The 18,359-nt window shown below is 37.3% G+C and overlaps 1 protein-coding gene across 6 annotated transcripts in view; it reads left to right on the top strand.

The window, feature by feature from the left end:
• The window catches only part of PDE1A (phosphodiesterase 1A), a 259,717-nt gene that overhangs the window by 989 nt on the left and 240,369 nt on the right, over nt 1-18,359 (top strand). For 4 of the 6 annotated variants that reach the window (XR_008733659.1, XM_055719272.1, XM_055719268.1 and 1 more), the window contains exon 2: nt 1,442-1,478. The gene's annotated coding sequence lies outside the window, so the exon portion shown is untranslated. Of the gene's footprint in view, nt 1-16; nt 490-1,441; nt 1,479-18,359 lie in introns of those variants that run through there. The other 2 variants (XM_027810585.2, XM_027810584.2) reach the window with 2 other exon arrangements.

Genomic DNA, 18,359 nt, shown 5'->3' on the forward strand with positions numbered 1-18,359 from the left:
GCGGGAGGGCTCAGCCGCGTCCCTGAGGAGCGGCTGGCGGGTCGGGAGGCTGAGCGTGAGGAGATGCGAGTGCAGGAGGAAGAGAGCGGCGCGCTGCGGCTGCTGAGGAGAGCCCACCCCGGGCTCCTCGGGCTGTGCCCTGAGCCCTGGCCGGAGATGCCTCACAGGTCTTTGTAGACGAGACAGCGAAGGGGCCCGTTTCCTCAGGGACGCTGCCTACAGCCGGGGCAGGTGCCCTCGCCTCAGCGAGGCAGGTAGTGGAGGGAAGCGGCTCCCGAGGGCTGGCAGAGGGACAGTGGTGGTCGCCCTGCAGCCCATCACTTGCTTTTTTGATACACGTCCACAGCGGCCTAAATCTCTGAACACAATCAGGCCTTACACGTTCCCCCGAAGGCTTCCCGCTGCACACAGCTCTTCCTGCTGGGCAGGGAACCGTGGAGCAAGTATCACACAACGCATGATTCAGGTCGGGTGCTGGTCCTCACTGAGGTGGGGCTATGTCCTGTCCTGTTATGAAGGGACTGGGAAGTGACGGGGTGTTTTGGGGGATGGGGTGGATTTCTTCTAAAAGTTCAAGTATGGTTAGGAACAATTGAGCTTGCTACCAGTTATTACTGTTTGTGGAGAAAAAACATACTTGGTTTTATGAACCGGGCCTGGAAAGCAGGTTCTCAAATACGTATACATTGCCAGAAGTCTTTGCAAGAATTTTCTGTTTCAAAGATTCTAGATTATATTGCAATGCCTGTAATCCAGAATTTCTTGCAGTTTGCCCCTCCATGCCCTTGCTTTGTCTGAAATAACGTCAAATAGTCTTACGGTTCACTCTCTGAGCTTACTCTTGTTTACATAGACAAAACCAAACTCGAGTTAAGATACTTCAGCCAATGTCAAACTGACATAGAAGCACCTAAAGCTCATTGTTGAAAGAGAATCGATTCATGCTTTATGTGTTTGCTTCTTAGTCTTGGCTATCTGAACATATGTTTCCACTGTGAATTTTTAGTTAACAAAGACAAAGATACTACACTCCAGTGGAGCATACCTCAGAAATCAGAAATAAAGACATCTGTCAAACTAATGGTGAAAAACCTATCTACTGAACCATTTATATTTCCTTCCTAACAGTTACGTGACAAAGGAGGTCAGTGGATGGTTCCTTTGTTTTTAATTTTCAATTTTCAGAATTTAATGAGAATTTTTACAGGACTGACCTTTTGCTGCAATATTTATCTCTTTATGTGCCTATTCAGTGACTTGGGATCTTTCAGATAGGGTGGGGATATTGCCTTGCAATCGTTAAATGTTAATTTAGCACATGAGGATATATAAGGGCTTTCAGGTGTATTAAGGAAAGAATGCATCCTAAAACATATGAAGTGTGTCAGTCTTAAGTCAGTTTGGTGTAACTAACCATCAGGTGTTTCTTCCTCTTTTTCAGCCCAGGCTTCACTTAGAGGAATATAAGCAACTGCTAGGTAAGCAAAATCAGTTCTCTCTCATATGTAGTTAGAAGGTAATGCATGATGTATTGTAGGAAAGTGTAAAAGCTCTCTTGTTTAGCTAAAAGAATATAGGGCTAGACATTTCTTGGTCTTCAGGCATGATTAAAATGTTAATAATAGCTTTAACTTAATTTATGTTACTGTTCTGTTTTTGAAAACAATGCATGTCTAAAAATATTCACTAAGGTATTTGGTTTTGACTCCTAATGGTATGGAGCTTCATGAGTTTTTCTGCTTTCTTTTTGTCAGTGGTTTTGAATGTCTAATTGAGTGTTAAAGGAGATGGGGAGCAGACACTGTTTTATAATCTTACAGGTTCTGATCACTTTAGGAACTATCCTAGTTTTAGCATATTACTGCAGGTTTTTTGAAGTTGATGTTCTGATTTACTCACTAAAATGTTTCTGGGTTTTTTTTTAAACTGCTATTTTTAGTCAAAATACATGTCTGCATGTCTAGATGAAAATAAGGTTATTTCTCTTTCTACACTGTACTGGTTGTATATAAAGAACTGTGCAATGACATGGCTGTATTTCTTCAATTAAAGCGTATTTGTTAATGGTTTGGTTTGCTCCCCTGCTCATTCATGTGGGCTTGTGTTGGGTCAAGAGGAGCATACGAGGCCCCCAAAGTTTTGTGGAATTCTGAGCTGTAGAGTGCTGAATAAATGCCCAGAAAGAACCAGGAAATGCTGTTGTAGCTTAAAATGTATAACATGCTCTAGTGCCTAGAGCTTTTGATTTTGGGTGGAGGCTGTAATGACTGTGACCCTAGTGACTTTACGTGACTCACAAGTCGCTTAAAAGCAACTTCATGCTTCACTTTGTGACAGACATTTGTCATCTGCTTACGTAAGGATTGTACTGAAGTGTAACCGAGCAGGGCCATTTGTGCACAGAATGAATGTGTTACCTTTTCTCACCAATTTAAACTATAAGCTGTAAGAAAAGAATGAAGTTCATTCTATAAGTTTGTCTATAGTAGTCACACAGTTAAACAAGCCCCTGACTCAGTGATTATATTGTTGTTTGCCTGTTTCTACCTTTTACTACATTTGTTTTGAATTGGCTTTAAAAAGTCATGCCAGTAACTATAAATAATAATTGTGATACCCTTCCTTTTGCTAGAATTAACACATCAAATTTGTACTCAGTAAAGTTTTTGTGAAAACTTTACCCGCTATGCTCAATGTTTTGTTTGCATCCCTCTTTTTCTTCCAACATGTGATTGTGGCTTTGTGGAACCATGTAACCTGATTTTATTTCCTCCGGGGACAGCATACCTTTCCACAGTTGTCTGTCTTTCATGACATGAATTCTAAGCAATTTCTTCAAACCTTCTTCATTATTGTCACTCTCAAATCTTTCATGCTCATCAGTAGCTGTATCTTACTATCATAGTAGCATCCATACCTATATCTTGTTTGGAGTTGGTTTTAAGATCTTCGTAAAATAAATTCCATCTTATTTTTCCTGTTTTCACTATTTTTGTTTTTTGTAAAGGGGATAAGAAGGAAAAATCTAAAATATTGGCTTTTAAGTTACGACTGTTTGAAGTAAAGGAATCCAGTAGAATTATGAAGAAGTGTTAGAATTATCATGAAGAAGAAATAAGAAAGAGGTGGACAGTTAGATTTTTCACATGTATTAGAAAACAGAAACTAGTCTGTTAAGTTAGTACTGGATATGAATATTCTAATTAATTTTCTGGTTAATATGGCGCATACATAAAATTACTTTGCAAATTTATATTTGTAAAGCCAACTGGAAAGAATGTCATCAGATAACCATTTTATAGAACATGTAAAATGTTTAATTAAGCAGTAAAGCCATGTAAACCATCTGTTTCTGTTTAAATAGTCAAGATGTTACAGAGCCATTTCTTGTAATTTAAAAGATCTATGCATTTTTGATTGCTTTAAAATTAGCATTCAGCTTTCCTAAGGACTTAGGGTTTTTTTTCCTGCTGTGAAATATGCAATAATTGTTAATGAAGGGGATTTTGAGTGGAAATTCTGTTCAGTTTAGCACATTTTGAACTTTAACTTATCGATTTTGTCATTTAAGTTTTTTAACTCAAGCAGTTTAAAGCAGATCAAAAGCTAAATCAGACTGTGGCAGTTCAAAGGCTTCTGTATGACGCATGGCGGTTAATTTAGGAGGAACTGGGTTTTACTTTTTTCCAATTGTCAGCTGGGGGTTTTCTTGCAAACTATTTCATTGATACTTAATAGCTGCAAGTGTCATAGGATATAGCTCTTTCAGGCCATGGTGTCTGCAAACTAATTTCTGCTGCAGACTGCTGAAGAATCAACATGAAATCATGTTTTGTGGAGCTGGTGGGAGGAGGGGTGTGAGCAGAAAGGATACTCTTCAGTCATTCCCAGTGGCAGAATTCCTGGGGAGCCCTTCCGCAAATGAAAGGTACCTGCCAAATCCAAACTAAACCCTAAACATTCAGAGGAGCCCACTAGGAATTCCATAGCCTTGTTAGCAAACTTTCAAAATCTTCTGTAAATGGAGTGTTTTATGAACAGGCAGAGCATTATTTGACTGTAACTTTCAAGTGTATTTGGAGATTCACTGGTGCAATTGAAATGCTGTTTGCAAGGTGCTTGTCAGAAGGAGAGTTTCTGACAGTTTAGAAAAGATGAGGAGATAAAATGAGGTATGACTGTGGGGGCAGAAATTTCCTGTAATGTATACTTCACGGTTTAAGGGTTTCTTTACAGATCTTGAACACAAAAATGTACTTTCTATCTGACTTGATCTGTGCGTTGTTGATCGTTTGAACTCTCGATTATGGTGTTACAAAGTGTTTTTTTCCCTTGTACGTTCCACAGATTTGTACCTCATTTTGTTTCCTAATGCCTCCAAGAAATCTTTATACCTGTTTTAATGCAGTTTAATATCTACAGACATTGTTATAAGAACATGAAGTGTTAACACTGATGCTTTTGTAAGTCTAAACAGGATAAACTGTTTTGTAGAAATAAGCTTTGAATTGCAGTATTTTATAGGATTTGCAGACAGCTGAAGAGATGTTTAGATGGCTTCACTGTAGTCCACTAAAAGGTTAAAAATGTTGACAGACTTTATTCCAAAACTCCTGTCTTCCCCTACTCTGTCATGGCTTTACAATTTTTCCTAATTCAGTAATAATTTAAGGACAAGTGTGGCTAATTTGTATACAATGCATCCATAAACTTGCCTGATTCTTAAAGAGCTCCACATCTCCTGAAGTGAGACTTCACATACAGGGGGGCATGCAAACCACCACAGTGTAGCAGATGGTGGAGCTGGCTGAGTATTTCAATATTTGATGTTTTAAATATTGATGATTCAGTTCCTAGTATCCTTGAAGGAGTTTTTATTAAAGAACAAGAACAGCAACAGCACAGCTCTTCAGTCTAAAACCAAAGCAGAAACTTTCAAAAATTATAGTGGATGTGTCACTTTGAAGAGAATAGTGATGGCAGTCATCTGTCAATGTACAGAGAAAAAAACCAAAACCAAAAATGCTTCCATTTGTTTGGTCTTTCTTAATGTTCACAGTATTTAGTCTATATGCAAGATGGGCTTGCTTCTTCTTATTTATCATTTAAACTTCCCTTTGGGGGTTTCAGATTTTTAGCATCCTACTCTAATTCTGCTGACTTACTGCCACTTTGCATGCTGCACTGGCCCCTTTTCAGCATTTCTAAGCTGTCTGACATGGTTTGGCAATAAACCAAAGCATTCTTACTACAGTACTAAGATTTCGCATCTTTACAAAACTACTTACTATGGCTATGGCCTGTGAACAGCAAATCAAATTGTTTGACTTTAAGCTGATGATACGAATTAGGATGAAATGAGACAAGTCTGTATTTGTACTGCTTTGTCCCTTCAGTGCACAGCTTTCTTGCTCCTCAACATTGTCTGCTAGTGTGTGTTTATCTGCGGCTGAAGTATTAGCTCCAGGCTGAAGCCCAGGTTTTCCACTCTCCATTTGTGGCTTCTTGCCTGGGTGTTGTGCTCTTCAGAGAGTGCAGTTATTCCCTGTAGACTCTTTAGTCCAAACTTAGCTGCCTGGACTAAAAGTCAAACAAGAGAAAGAAGACTCAGTGATTAGGCAAATTGGGTTGGAGTAGGCAGAGTTGGCCGTTTTTAGGCTAGAGGATATCAAACCATGCTTGTTGGAGGCAGTGAAAGTGAATGCTGGGGTCATATTGCATTGGTTATTTTAAGGTCAGTATTTTTCATATTAATGGATTAGGTTCTGAACTTTCACTGATGAACATTTATTCACAGAAATAGTTCCCTTGACATCATAAGCATTATTCTTGTAAATCCTTTTCAGAGCGAGGGGTTTGTGATGGGGCTGTGTGGTGCTCTTTAATGCAGGGTACCTCCCCTTGTCAGCATACAAGTCTGTCACAGTTGTATTCTTGTGTCTCAGTATTTCCTTAGGGCTGTTGCATTTCTTCTAACCTGAACTGTAACATGCAGCTTGTAGTGGAAACCATAGGTCTTCATCAAATCTCTACATACTCTCATACACAGTAGGAGTAAACTGTGTGGCAGCTTGTTTGCAGATTAGAAGCACAACTGTTCTGTTGTCACTGAGACTTAGAATCATCTTCCCTTTGGGCACATAAGTAATCCCTTTGGTTTTATTTAGTATTTTACTCCTGAAGAATGGAACAGGTGTTTGACTGCTGTCTTTTGCAGTGACAACACTGCCCCTTCCACTTTGCAAGTAGGTGGAGGTTTATTCATTATGAGCATGTTCTAGAATAACTGGAACATCACATTGCATACCCTTACAGGCTGTATTAACATGACCTTTTCTACCTATATTGTAGTTGTCTTAACATAAGGTGGGGTTTATGTATTAGCTGTCATGCTTAGTTTGATTTCTGATGGCGGCATTGCAAGAAAAAACATTCATTTCCACTGGTACAACATATATCATTGTTTATACATCAGACTGTACAAGGTGCTGCAGTTTAAGCCTTTGAGATAGTACAGAGAATTTAAAACTGATTTGTTTGCATTGTCCATTTATTCACCTTGTATTTCTAATTTTTGATGAAAAGAAAATGTTTAAAAAGCCTGATGGATAAACCTGATATATTATTTTAAATTTCTTCTGATTTACATTCAGACAGCCTTAATGAACCTGAGGAATGATAAGCAACTAAACTTGGCTTATTAATTTGAAACTGTTGTTAATGGAATTATTTTTATCTATATTCCTTTAAAATTGTTCCCTTTGCTCCTGTTAAAATTCATGATCCATAAATAGATTCCTAATTCATGCTCTGAATCATCATATAGTTTTAACTTCTATGCTTAAATTATTATGTTTCACTTTATTAATAATTAATAATTGAAGATTTCTAACTAACACTAGCTTTTTAAAGCATCTGTCAATTTAGACAGTTTGCACTTGAGACTCTTGCAGTAAAGGTATGTGCTAGAATCAAAACACAGAGTGTTTTAAATTCCCAGTCTGGTTGCTGGACTGGATCCTGAACAGAAAACTGCTTTCTCTGTGGTGTGAACTGGTGTAGTTTTATTGAACTCGTGGAGTATTATCATGGTGTCCTCTTCGTAATGCTGGGAATCTCAGATTATTTCAACTTCTTTACCAAGTGGTATTTGAATTAAGAAAAAAACCCCAAACTTATGTTTGATTTTAACTTTGTCCTCAATTTATGTTTAATGTGAAACGTTTTAATAGTATGTGATTTCTTATAAGGAAATTATAAAGTATTAGGGCTATTAATTAAAGAAATACTTTTCAAAGTAAGAGGAAACTGTTTAGCACACATGGTCTCACTTCTGTAGGCACTTTGCATTCATGTGCATTTGTTCAAAAAAACCCCCACAACCCATGACTGCACTGAAGTGCATTATACTTTAAAAAAACAAAAAGGATGTTTCTATGTGTGAATGTCTGCAGAACTTAAGTGTGTACAATGAAGGTAATAGTTCTAACAGCTGTAGAAATACCCTAATGTATTGACACGATCCAAGAATTTATCAGAATGTGGTGTAAGCCAAAGTTACCGTGAATCATTTTTGTTATGTAAACTAGCATTCATACATAGTTGGCAAATCAACATGCTTCCACACTGACTGTCTTTGATATTTGTTGTAAATATGTAAGCAGTTTTTAACTGCTTGGCATTTGTTCAAAAATGCGATATTTACTAAGAGCTTTGTAGTTGCTTTTAGAGTAAACAACTTTGATACCAGTATTCAGCCAGTGCTGTAGTGGAAGCTGTGCTGGGGGATGGCAGGTGTGGGCATCTGTGGGCCAGCACTCGAGGAGCTCGGTCCTGTCCTGCAAAAGTGGCAGATCTGAGATGTCGGCATATCCCAGTTTTGTTGGAGAAGGGTATTGCCACTGTGCGTGGCCTTGCCCCCTGGGGTACCCTGGTGGGGTACCTGGGTCCCACGTAGGCTGAGGTTCCACCTGGACATGGTTCCCTACTACAGTCTGGGCTGCAGCTGGTAAAGTCAAGGATATTTGACTGCAGGCACTTGTCTGAAATGGACTGCAGTGCAGAGGAGCTGTGCCTGTGTGATCGCGTTGATCTCAGTAGCGGGATGGATTAGCAGTAGTAGTGTTAGGAAGAGCACTGGATCAGAAGGTACCAGGCTCAGCTGAAAGGACTATTTTTAACTGTTGCCTCCGAGGAACGGAGAAAACATGGGGGTTGTCTCAAGTAGGATGCAGCAATTTAAGGCTCAGATCTCTCTGCTTTGAGGCCATCCTGTCTACCTCACAAATCAGAGCCCCCCAAAGTGTGCTGCCTTGCTTTTGGGTTAGGAATATTGAATGCCTAGACTCAGCTCAGCCCCAGGCCAAACAGTCTGCTGGACTAGCTGCAGGAACACCTTGGAGCTGCAAAGTTATCTTGCTGGAGATAGGATAGTGGATTGGCTTCTGTGACTGCTAATTTCCTAAGGAAATCAGTTGACAAGTGGTTTAGAGTAACTGCTTAATTTATTCATGTTTGAGCATATTTTTTGTAGGATGTTGTCATAAAATTATTTTAATCACAGACTAAATATTACTATGCTTTCTGATGGTGTATTGTGGGACACAGTGTATTCAGGTTTGGGACGAACGTTGACTGAATGCCTTTTAAATAAAATATGGATTGACCAAAAGGGATTCTCCCTGAACAAACGTGATAGCGATACATTCCTTAGATTATTTTTCAAAAACTTACCTTCCAAGCATGCTACCCCCCTCCTCCAAAACCCGCAAAAATATTTTACTGAGCTTGTGGAGAGCTGTAGGACCTGGGAAAGGAGAAAGGAAGCTAAGATGAATTCAAGGTAGAGTGAGCTTTGTAGAAGGTCCTGAATTAATTTTGTGTTCAAAAATGTATATGATGTTGTATGTAACATTTGACAATCCTTCCCCACCCATTATAACAGATGCTAGCTTGTTTTATTAATAGGTAGATCTAGAAGGAAGTCTTAACTGCATTAGTAATGAAAATCTGTGTGATGTAATTACACGTGTGATTTTGCACTGAAGCATAAACTGTGACATAATGCATTTATTTCTATTTGTCTTGATGCTTACTTACTATTACAAGGTGATTTTTTAAAATGAGAAACTTTTCTATAATATTGTTGCTCTTTAAACCTGTAGTCCTATGAACTGACTGAACTCTGGCATATATGTATCAAAAGCCTAAGCGATTGCATGATGCCATTCAACGTATTCTTCTAAGCGGTGCCACTGTTTTTTAAGAGGTTGTACAGACAGCTCTCCATGTGCATCCTTAGAATTTAAGGAAGAGTGAGACAGTTAAGGTGTCAGACTCTTTGCTCATTGCATCTTTTCCTTGACAGACTCTGCAGAGGATGACTGTGATATCAGACCTAGCAATGAATCTAGTACCTTGCAAAGGGAATGATAATTGCAAAGGGAAATGACAATCTGCAGTGGGGGAAAAAAACCCCTGAAAACTATTCTTAACTGTTCTGAAGAAAACAATAGCCATCTTAACCTAGTGATATGATGATTTTTTTTTAATTTTTTTTTTTTAAGTACAATATGAGATTGAGCTCTGGAACTGTAGAGCGAAACAAGAACATGAATCATAGCATTAGGAAGCGAGGGAAGCATTTATGATTTGTAGTATCTCTGTCAGTGACAGATTTTAATCCACATGTTTATTTTGTTGTAACATATATGTGCAGCTGTGTTAATTACATCATTGTAATTGTCAAGATTTATAAGGAAGTAATCTGTTCTAAAAAGGCTGCCACATCTACAATATAATACGTTTTTCTGAAGGCAAAGTCATGTGTTTTCTTTCCCCATGAGTGGGAAAGAAAAGAACGTAAAAACACAAGGCTGGGGAGGTGCTATATTTACACTTGGTTTTATATATTCAAAAGGGTTTTTTTCATTTGTTTTTTTGTTTTAACAGTTTATAGAAAATTAAATGAAACAGCTTATTGTTGTAAAATTGCTGTATTCCTTGTCCCTAGGATTCATCACTGCAGTTTGTGTTAGGTGGAGAAAGAAGTGCTATAGATTTGCATGGAGCTGCTCATGGAAATCTGTCAGGGACTGTATCCTGAGATTCACAATATGATTTCCCTTTGCTGAGGGAAGAAAAACTAACAATGCCAGTGTTTTTCCTGGTTCAGCCTACTCACCCATTGATGCTGCTTCAGCTTTTCTTCCCTGGTATATTTGGTGCAGGAACGAAGACGCAGCCCAGTCTTGTTCTGTTACTCACCATCCTCCCTCCACCATTACTGTCTTCTGGTGGAATACAATAATGTGTCTTCCATGGGTATGAGTTATAATAAATACTTCACTAGTTGATGACAGAAGTTGTCCACCCACACATTTTATGCTTTTCACTAGTTGCTGTGGAGCTAATAATCTTTTTGCATGTTCTTATGCTCATATCGGGGGAAAGCATTCACTGACCTGAATCAAACAAGATCAAACTCTAGGTTGCTGTGAGTTCTACTTGAATTACTGAAAGAACTTTGAGAGGTGTTCAGGTGAAAGGGATGTTTTTACATATGCATAATGCATTCATCTAAATTTTTTTTCAAAATATACACATAGAAGATTCCACTTCTAAGTTTAGCTTCAGGTTTTTAAAATATCTTAAAATTAATTTGGATCTTGTGATACAGAGAAAAGCAAGTTAGTGCACTGTATTAAGAATTTCATTGATCTGTCAAACACATAAACCTATTTAACTGGGAACGTGAAGGTTTTTTTCCACTAGTGGTATCTCAGAACTTTTTTTTTGGAAGGGAACTAAGATGTTGGCACACATAAATGACCTATGCAATCTTTTATGATTCAAAGTTTGTGGAAGAGTTAAGACTCTAGAGGGAGCCCATCTCACAGTTTTCTGCATTGAGAGAAATGGCTTTACAAAAATAAAAAAACTGCTGCTATTAATGAGTAATTTAAAGTAAAGTCTCTTCTGGCCCTGAGATACAAAAGAAAAAATCACAGTAGTGTAGGACACTTATTTGCAAACATCTTTAGAAATTTTTCAGTTCATACAGTCAATTCTACCTTACCATTATCTGTATTTTTTAATACTGTAGAAGGTGTACAACAGAGGAATTTTCAATCTTGTGCTTACATAATAAAACAGAATTTATGACCTTTCTCTTTTAAAGAACTTTCGAGGCCCTGTGAGGCAGCATCACAGAGGAAAGGTTTGAGTACATGCATTTTGAGGCATTCTACTTGTGCAGGCAGAGTGCAAACATGAGATTTTTGAGAAGGTCAGAACATGTATTTTTACATTGTTTTGGTGAAAGCCTGTATATTGCATGTAGCTTTCTGACACGTCAGCGGGCACATAAAATATGGCTGATGCAGTAATAACTCGTTTAGCCATGGTTTCTAACTAGCTATCTGTGTGTTACTTGGCACTGGATAATAGACCTCGAATAACGTTACAGCAGTTTATAGTTCATGGCTATAGTGATTATTTAATTTTAGTCCTTAACCTGTTGATTTTATTTTTTCCTCACTAAATAAAGAGGCTTTAGAATTTAGCAAGGGTTTTGTCTAAAACGAATTGTTCAAGGCTGTACCTGCACTGTATGACATTGTTTCCATCCTGCATGACTGGGTTTTCTGCCTGTGATACTTCCAGGTGATAGTGCCCACGCAGTTTCCTCCTGTTACATAGTCAAGGCAAACACTTAAATCCAAAAATGGGAAGCATTCCCAGTTTCACCTTGGATACAGCTGGACTCACCCAAAGGGAGAATGAAAGTCTGGATCAGAGTTAAAAGCAGACTTCAGTTTCAGCTGCCCAGCCTTATATTCACTGTTCTGGATACTTGCAAGGAACCAGGAGATGGAATGTTTCCAAAATTTGGATTAATAGAGAACAGCGGAGAAAAACCTGTTGTTTTTATAAAATACTAAAATGCAGTATTTATTCATTTTGAGTGACAGCTTCCATATTTCATGTAGGAATTCACAAGGGATTTGGTACTGAAGACATTCAGTATCCTAATTGCACTTCATGTTTAGTCTCTTGGTTTATAAATGATGGCGCTAAATCCATCAAAATCAGTTTACAGAGACAGTATTCAGTATTAACTACTTCTTACTTGCATTCAAATCACTCTGTCATGCTTCTAGCTAACAGCAAGCATTTTTTTCAACACTTCACATTAGCATATTATGTAAGTGTGTACTGCAATTTATTCACAGGGTAACTTGTATGTACAGTTCAAATAGGAACAGAGATGTACGTAATTAATCAGCACACACTCTCTCCATCCATTTTTACGTTGTGCTCTTAGAATGCTCTGGAAACTTAGAATATTCAGAAAATAGTAACCCAAATGTCTGTCTTCAGTGTATATACCATTTTTCACCATGCGCTATATTTGTAGTTTAGTTCAGATTGTTTAGCCCATTGTGGTTTAGTCCAAGGTGCCTTATAATCACAAAGAACTTATCTGAAATAGCTTTGTCAAGATTAATAGGAAATTACTCCTAATATTAAGAAATTGCAGCCACTTGCAGTTTTTTAAAATTAGCAACTTATGGTTGTTTGTGTATGTGTTTTAATATATCAAAATGTATTAATTAAAAGTTTATATATGTTTAGTGCAAAGCTATTATTTATATTTTTTTCATCTTTTGAAGACAATTAAGTGCTATTTCTGCTCTCTGTCCTTAGCACAGAATGAAGACAGAACTGTTAATTTTAGAGGCCTTTGTGGTGCTTAGCACAGATGTACAAAAGGTTTTTAAATATCAACGCGCTGATCTTCAGAACATTCCTCTGAAGCAAAGGGGTATTTCTTTTCCCATTTTAAAACTGGCAATACTCAGACTAATACTGGAGTAGCAAGTAGCTTTATATGCACCTTTAAGCAAAAGAAAAAGCAAAAGCTATGTAGCCTTCTGAAACTTAACTTTTAAGTCTAGATGCATGTCTTGTTCTAGTTCCACCTGTACTGACACAGGTTACTAGCACTCCTGTTTTCCTGAAGATCCATAACATAAGCAATTTCTTACCCACTAGTGTAAAAATAAGCTGGGTTAGTTTAACCAGTAGGAATATAGCTCTTCTGACACAACTTTTCTTTCTTACTCAAACAGGCCAGGGGTGTATTATCATACAAGCAAACAGGCAGTAGATTTGGAAGGTGTGACACTGTCTTTCAACAAGGACGACAATAAGCAGCTGGAAAGAGAATGATTTACTAAACTCTTCAGCTAACCAGTGACACCAAGAATAGAATATAGTCCCAAGTTAGCAGGTTAGTTGCATCCTAACTGTCACGTTAAGAAATATTTTGTAATTACCTGCCACTTACTAGCCATTGCTGTTTGCAATATAATGTGTTACTTTGTCCCACCGGGGCATATGCATCCCAGTTAATTTTTGTCAGTTCCCTGCTCAGCCTTCTCAGCCTTCACTTACCTGTTGTCTAGGGGGATTTGGCTCTAAAAGGCACCTGATAGTACTGTTGAAGTAGCTCTTTCTGCTAGATGTGGAGTATAATGAACTGAAATGGGAGAAAGTCTTTCTTTAAAGGACTGGCTGTGGAGGCAGGTTCTTGTCTTACATGGAGAAAGGAGCTTCCTGAATTACAGCCTGCAGGCTGTAGGCTTCTAAGTGTTCTTCAGATGACAGTTGACCTGGCTGGGGTTGATGTATTAAACAGTATTCAAGTGTTGGTGGAAGACTGTACATGCTAGATTTCAGTGTCTGAAGTTCAGGTTCAGAGAGTCTGGAGAAATACACAGACCTGTGAATCTCGGAACATTCCCAGTAGCTGGAGATAAAGATTTACTGGACACGAGTGAGAGGAGGAACCTTTAAGACAATTAACAACTCACAAGTAGTGAGGGACTGAGGTTAAGTAGCTATGAAAATCTTCTGAAAGCGTAATTTGGAGGAAAAAAGCTATTTGGTTGTTTGAATGATTGACACTTCCATCACTAGCATTTTATACAGCCTAAATGGTCTTTCCATTAGACAAAGCAAAAATATGTGCTAGTCTTGCATCATACTGATGCATTTAGAAAATAATTCTAGCTTTCTGTAATTGTTTACGTGAATAGTAACCTTGAAATAAATTTACTGAAAATTGGTGAATCTGCTTCCAGTATTTTGCATGTATGGAACTGTATTTTAAGATAAAAATCTTGAAGTGTCTTTTGAACAAAATTGTCTTACATTTTTATAATAAAGGTGATGGCTAACTTGCCAGAAGTAAACCATAGCAGGTTTTTTTGCCACAAAGTGGGGAAAAATAAGTCCCAAGTACCAGTCTACTTGTTCCAGTCTATTCTTATGTAAAGAAGGAAACTCATAATACAACTTTTCTTACGTATTTACAATTACTGTCAGCAATATTTTGTTTGCATTCCCTCTCTCAGTTGTGTGAAATATGTGAAAGGGTGGAGCTCCATCTGCGATAAGAATCTCTTGGTAGAGCCTTGTAGTGTTACAGTTGTCTTGACCAGAAGGCGCTAATGGAATATGTACTTAAGCATAGCTGCAGAACCCTGTGCCCCATACTACACCATGAAGTAACTAGAAAGCTTATGTGGGTTTGAGTTTATTTGGCTGTATTCTGATGAGGGATTTTGTTTTTTTACTGATGTGAGTAAACCAGCTTCTCAAGAATGGGCTCCGTTTTAAGAGCAACGTGCTGGCCAGTGTGCCTGAAATATTGGGTAAACTGATGAACAGCCTTACTCCAGTGCCTGTCTTATTCTAGCTGATTTACAAACTAGGTACAAAATTTTTGGAAGGGTTTTGTTTAATCTGAGTGATGGGGACCCATGTTTCTACAATAAAATGTCCAGGACTGCATTTCAAAGGCTGTAGGGGTGTAGACTTATGTTTTCACTATATGCCTATAATCAAGGAATAATACCAGAATAATATACTTTAAAATTAAGTACTTTTTTATACTGATTGTTTAATTGTTTAATATCCCTTTTGAGGCATTATTTTTGTGAGACCTGATTGTTGTTACTGATGTCAGTATAATCGTGAAGATTATGCAAAGTAAATATACTTGAGAGGTATGCAAAGTAATTTTCAATGAAATATGGCTCATTTAGGGATTACTTCTTGTTTTGTGAGAAAGAAGAAAGCAAATACTTGTGAATTAGACATTTTCTCCATCCTACAGAATTTGTAAGGTAATTGTACTTTCCTTTTCTCTTGACTCTGTAACCAGATGCGGGCTTCTTATATTTAGGCAGATGCTTTTTGTAGACTGTAATGTTTTACTGAACAGTAATTAATTTCTTACTGTATAAAGACAAGACTCTGTGGTCTAAGCTGAATGAAAAGTAGTATCATCATTAGAACTTAAGTTACCTTAAGCTAGAGGGTGATAAATCTGTGGAAGAGAGGTATGACAAGATAGGGGTGACCATGAAGTTAGGAACTTGCAGAAGTAAGTTTTGAAGGATGTCCTCTGTGATGCTAACAAACTAGGAGTCAGTTCCCCTTGGACAAGAGTCTTGTCTTGACCCCTGTTGATCTTGCTGGTTTGCACCATATTATTTAGTGAACCAGAGAGTTTCCTCTCTCTTCTCCCTTTTCTCCAGACCCAATATAAGGAAGTGGCTTCTGTCGTTCTCCCTTTTCTCTGAAACAATGAAACCTGAATGTGGAAGATGGAAATTACTTACTTTATCAGAAAATACAAAATTGTTGTTTCTTCTTGTGATATTAAATGTCTTCAATTTCAGGGTTGCGATGTCTTGCAGTATTTTGAATCTGGGCAGGAATTTCTGGTGATTGATAGAGCACATTTTGATTAGTTTTGTTCATCTAATTCTGGTAATGTGGTACATAAGTCATCTGGCGGTTTTATCTTCTGAATTCCCTACTGTTCAACCTCGTATTCAACTTAGTTTCTGTGACTGCGTTGAAAACTAGATTGTTTTGGTTACTTAATATTCACTTTCCTGTTTAAGAAATAAAGGCCTACCTAATCCTGCTAATTGGTGAACAGCTCCCACTGTTCTAATAACTTTTCATGCCTCACGTTGTGAGGAACACTTGAGTGAACCCTTGTTAAAGGTAACTGACTTTCTGTAAACATGAGGTACTGCCTACTGTGTAACAGTACAGGTAAGCTTGGGTAATATTAGCAAATAATCTGATTCTATGTAAAGATTAGTGTGACTAAGGGGTTCAAAGTGATTGTTGATTTTTATTCCCTCATGTGGAATCTTGATTCCACTAAAGCAAATCTCTTGTTTACAGGATTTGACCAAAAACTTTCAAAATATTCTAAACCTTAATATTCTGTAATGCGTTATATTTTTTATCCTTCATCTTATGTCCCCAGTGCTAGTGCTGGCAGATAAATTCACCATTGTCATTTGTAGGAAATATTCTGTTGCTACTTATGCAATCAAAATACATCAGATTTTTTTCCAAATTGTTGTTTGCCATGTGCATTTTATGTAGCCATTTACTTTTTACCACATACTTGGGGAGCAGTGCAAAAATTCTACTTAATTGTCTTAGTCTTCAAAAATACATCTCTCTCTTTGCCTGATTTGAACATTAATTGCTCACTTTAGAAAAGGTCATGTTACATGTAAGTCTGATTTTATAAGTTTTTTCAGAATCTTGCATATCCAAAGATGAGTAAGAGATATGTCTAGCACTACTTTTGACAGATAATGACATAGTTTCTTCTTTATATAATTGTAATTTCATCATATGATTAATTATTTTTGCAAATTAAACTGGAAATGGGTGCTGATAAATTATATTCCAGTGCTGACTAACAGTGTGGTCTAGGATTACTTATTTAAATGCATTATGTATTTGTTTAGAAAGGACAGATTGAATGTGTCACTTGCAGCATGGGTAAATTGCTGTTGAGATCACTGTTCTATTTTTCAAAAAGCAACCATTAAAGATGAAGGCTGATCGTTCAAATGTGTTGCAAATGAGATTAATGCACATACAGAAATGGAGAAAGTACTTTTTTTAGAGACTACAGTGTTGTCTAGCAAGTATAATGTGATGTACATAAATCCAGCCTCAAACTATGGATAACTTATTCTTGACTTGATCTTTTTGCCTTGTTTTTGCCATTCTAAAAATTGAATTAATCTATTAAAAATGCTGAACACAAGGAATCTTCATCCTTTTATTCATCTGAGTAATATGTTAGAGAATCCCAGTAGAACTGGGTATAAAAACCTTGTAATATTTAGCACTATGTGTGTATACACACATATATATACACATATATGTACATGTATATATACACATACATGAGTATACATATGATGAACAACAGCATTTTCTGTGTCCTCTGCTTTTTGTGGAATCATTGATACTTCTTTTTGAAGGCGATCCTATTTCTTAACTATAGCATCACTTGTCGTATCATTTTAAATAGATACATCTTCCTAAATATTACTTGATGATAACAGATATTGCAACATCCTTTACAGAAGTGTGACTTTATGGTGTGCAGGTTTGTTTAACAAGAGTAACCACAGTAACATAGTGTGTGTTTTTGTAGATACAGAAATCACATGGAGGTTAATGTTAACAGAGCGGTGCAGCAGAGAACAGTAGCAGAGCACTTAAATTAGGAGAGAGGAGTGCTTCATTAGATATTTCAGGTGAGAGGAATCGTGTGTATGTGTTTAATTTACTACTTTTAGCTATGTGCTACAATGATAAAGGATGCTCTATCACTTTAGAATTTAAATATATTTTTTTATCTGAAATGCACCTATTTTTCTAGCATGAATTTATGGGCATTAATATCTTGCCATTTCATTCTTGATAGGCTAAGATCAATCTGTTTCTGCCTCTTATAGATGTTCAGTTTTCTATACCATACACAGTGTTGTAATTCAGAATTCTGTCACAAAACCACTCCACAAACAATTGCCCTTTTGGTTAATATATAGGTTATATATAGTTTTGCAATGCATTCTCGGGGGCCTTTTACCCCTGTGGTCAGAGTTGAATGACTACAATGTTATATCTCATGTGTGTTGTGTAGTGAGACTATTAGAAACTTGCATTTATTAAAATGGGAACTTCCTACGGTTAGAAATGCCTTTGTACTGAACTGGTCAGCTTAAAGTTGTGGGAGAAACCAAGGCCGCTCCTGTGTTACTAGCTGTTGAGTTAGAATGAATGGGGCAAAGATGTGGAGAAAACCTGTGTGTATACCAGTGGGAGAAGGAAGAAAAACATGCCCTTTTTGCACTACAAACCAAAATACCAAGAGTTTTATAATCTGGGAAGAATATGTAGATTGGTATAGTGCCTTTAGCTGCCAATTCTTTTTGACTCCTGAGTGCCGGGAGAAT

This window comes from Falco cherrug, chromosome 8, assembly GCF_023634085.1.
Source record: "Falco cherrug isolate bFalChe1 chromosome 8, bFalChe1.pri, whole genome shotgun sequence".
Classification (NCBI taxonomy): domain Eukaryota; kingdom Metazoa; phylum Chordata; class Aves; order Falconiformes; family Falconidae; genus Falco; species Falco cherrug.